This window comes from Vigna umbellata, chromosome 8 (genome assembly GCF_029865625.1).
Source record: "Vigna umbellata cultivar VRB3 chromosome 8, Vumbellata_1.0, whole genome shotgun sequence".
Taxonomy (NCBI): Eukaryota; Viridiplantae; Streptophyta; class Magnoliopsida; order Fabales; family Fabaceae; genus Vigna; species Vigna umbellata.
The window spans coordinates 28,134,508-28,138,340 of NC_142172.1; the positions used below are offsets into that span (position 1 = coordinate 28,134,508).

General features: G+C 37.5%; 1 pseudogene; it reads right to left on the reverse strand.

Moving 5' to 3' along the window:
• Positions 1-1,457: 1,457 nt before the first annotated feature.
• Positions 1,458-2,747, reverse strand: LOC148194383 (uncharacterized; annotated as a pseudogene).
• Positions 2,748-3,833: the final 1,086 nt, after the last annotated feature.

Consider the following 3,833-nt stretch of genomic DNA (forward strand, 5'->3'; position numbering starts at 1 on the left):
AGTCTCTTTCCTAAGGACAATTGGAATATCTAGGTCCTCATAAAGGGATGCTGGACTGGAATCAGATTCTTGTATATTTGGAAAAACAGAGTTTGATGCATTGGAGATTAAAGGATTAGGGATAGTTACCTCATGTAATGTTGGGTTGGATGGTTGAACATGGACAGACTCTGGAATGGTCTTTGTCTTCCTTGTATAAACCATATTTTTACCAAATCTTACATCAGCCCCATCTTGAGTCTCAGCTGTTACACTTTTAGTCCCTATTTCTAGTCCTAAGCTTAAGTCAGGAAGCATAAGGATATCATCTTCATTTGGTGCAGTCTCCCCCTAAAGATGATCTTTATGAAAGTAACTTTTGTGCTAAAAAAAGGTGACATCACGAGACACAAAGAATTTTTTGGATGTTGGGTGATAGCATTTATATCCCTTTTGTGTGAATGAGTAACCTATGAAAACACATTTTAAGGCTCTAGGATCAAATTTGCCTCTATCACTATTGTGGACATGGACAAAAGAGACACAACCAAAGATGCATGGAACAAGGTGGTTGGATGTGGACATATTAGGATAAAAGGATGACAGGACCTCCATAGGGATTTTAGAAGCTAGAATACTAGAAGGTAGTCTATTAATTAGATAACAGGAAGTGAGTACAACATCCCCCAAAAACTTTTAGGAAACTTATGTTGAAAAAGGAGAGCTCTAGTTTGGTCAAGAAGGTGTCCATTTTTCCTCTCTACAATCCCATTTTGTTGAGGAGTTTTGACACAGGAGGACTCATGAATGATACCTTCCTTTCCTTTTGACAAAAAGAAATAAGCCCATGATTAAACTAATCTTTGCCATTATCAGATCTAATCCTCTTAATGCTAACACCAAATTGATTTTTTACCATTGAGAAAAAACTTTGAACCACAGAGCTTACTTCAGATTATTGTTTTAGTAAGAAAACTCATGTGACATGAGTGCAATCATCTATAAAGGTAATAAACCAACGACCACCAGAAACATTTGTGACATTTGAGCGACCCCATACATCAGTATGAATTAAATAAAAGGGAAAAGTGCTCTTATTATTACTAACAGGGAAAGAAACACGTTTGTGTTTAACAAGTTCACACACTTCACAATTAAGACTTGCCACATCCAATTTGCTAAAAAGGGAAGGGAATAATAATTTTATGACCCTAAAGGAAGGATGTCCAAGACGACAATGATGGAGGAAGATCTTCTCCCTGCTGGTCTTTATTGAATCAGAGAAAAAAGAGTTGGTATATCCCAGGGCTGATGGCAGATTTGGATTGTCCAAGTAATACAAGTCATTCCAGTCTCTAGCATGTCCAATCGTCCTCCCCGATTGTTGGTTCTGTATGATACAGTCATTGTTAGAAAAAATAACATTGCATGTGAGATCGTGTATGAGTTTTTTAATGGAGACTAAACTAACAGATAATTTAGGAATATGACATTTTTAAGGTGATAGATGAGCTTATTTGAACATCTCCTTGACCTGCTGCAGTCATCAGAGAGCCATCAGCTATGGATATTTTCTTGTTGCTAGGGCAAGGGGTGTAAGAGGAGAAACTGTTAGATAAGGGTGTCATATGGTCGGTAGCCCCAGAATCTAGTATACAATATGGGTTAGGTTGTTTATCTAAGGCATTAAGTCCAAAAGAAGGAAACTCGCCAAACGTATCTGAATGCGCTAGAGAACAACCATTTGGTGATTTATCCAACTTGTTAAGGAAGGAGCACATCTGCTGAACCTCATCCTAGTTAAGTGGAATTGGTCCGCTGCTATTTTCTTCATGTTTTGCAGCACCTAGGTGTGCTTGTCCGCCCTTTCTACTGTTGTCGCCTCTTTTTCCCCACTCCTTTTCACGATTTTGGGATCCCCAATCTTGACTAGGAGGCTTTCCATGTAGCTTCCAACATTTATCACGAGTGTGGCAAGGTTTTTTGCAAAAGGTACACCACACTCCTTCATTTTTCTTTTCCATATTGGTGAGTCCCCCCTTTTGGGGATTGACTATCTTGGCTTATCCGATTGCTATCATGGTGGAGTTTTCCATGGTTGGGGATTCTAGCATTATTCCCCTTCTGCTTTCTTCACTTCTTACCATAGCTACCACTTCATTAATTCTTGGAACTTTGTCTTTGCCAAGAATTTGGACTCTCACTTGATCAAAATCAGAGTTAAGCCCTACCAAAAAATTATAGACTCTATCTTGCACAATATATTCTTTGAGCATGGCAAAATCATCTGAGCACTTGGCTTTGATGACCCTGTAATGGTCTAATTCCATCCACAGTGATTTAAGTTGATTGACATACTCTGTAACAGTCTTGGTTCCTAGTTTGGCAGCGACACTCTTCACCTTCACATCATATATTTGGGCAACATCTTTAGCTTTTGAGTATGTCTGCTCCATTGCATTCCAAATCTCCTTTGCAGAATTAAGAAACATGCAAGTATCAAAAATTTCTGGGATCATGGAGTTCCATAGCCATGCCATGATCATAGAGTCTTCTTCATCCCATTTTGTAAATTTTGGATCATCTTCTAGAGGAGCATCATCAGTCAAGTGGTTAGCTTTCCCTTTACCTTTTAAAGTTCTACGAACAAGCTGGGCCCATTTCAAATAATTCGTTCCATTTAAGCAGTAGGCAGTGTTGAGGTTTTGAAGTTGTTCCTGATTGGTTTGTAATGTAGTAGGCACCACTTCAACAGTTTGGTCTGCCATGTCCAAGTAGCAGAGATGGTAATACAGTGAGACGAGATTTGAAAGGAAAAGCACTACTAAAGAAAGAACACTACAGTAATGAAGGCTACAGCGTAGAGTTGTGTTGGCAACAACAATGAAGGCTGTTTTGAAAGAGAGAGTGGCAATAGTGAAGGCTACTGGCTAGGGTTTTAGTGCGCAGTCAAAGACGGCTCCCAGATGTTTAGAGCTCTGATGCCATCTCATAATTTAGGGTAAAACGTATATATTATTATGCTGAAATTACAAATCCATATATACAATGCTAGAAAGTTATTTTAGGAAGTCTAATAATAGCTCCTAAAGAAAGAATCCCTATAGGGATATCCTAATCATAACTGATAATTATAATCTCCTAAATAAGGAAGAAATATAATTAATAAAAGTAATAAAAGCAAAGACTTTAATACAGATAAAAAGATTCTAACAGATAGTCTTCATGGTTAGAATGAAAGTCCTTAGATTATTGACATGGGAGCATCATACCATGTGAGAGGAAATTTATCTTGTTTGATAAATGTGAAAGAGATTACAAACATACCAGTGAGATTGTTGAATGAAAAAGAAGTCACCACTACGAAGGAGGTCAATATACCTTTAGATGGTGGTTTGTAACTTGATAATGTCGTTTTTGTGCCTTAATTAACATGCAACTTAAATTTTGTATCGCAATTCATTTATGTTTCCAATTGTATCGTTCAATTTAATATTACATTGTGTATAATATAGTATAGTATTAGAAGACGAGAACATTGATTGAAGGGAGTGAACAAAGCAATGAACTTTATGTTTTTTTGGGATATCCCGAAAGTGTATGCATTAATGTTTGACGGAGATTGGTTTGTTGGTGTGAAGGCATAGGAATTTTTCGATCTCTCAAAACGAGGTTGGCCTATTGACAAGAACTTGGTTAAGACAAGTCGACTATTGTGAAAGTAGTCAAAAAGTTGACAACAATGAGTGAGATGTGCATGTCGGCCACAATGAAAGTGACGTCGGCCATTAAGAAAGCAAAGAACCTAATTATTCATGAAAGAAGCAAGCACAGTGTAAGAGGACTTATTGCAT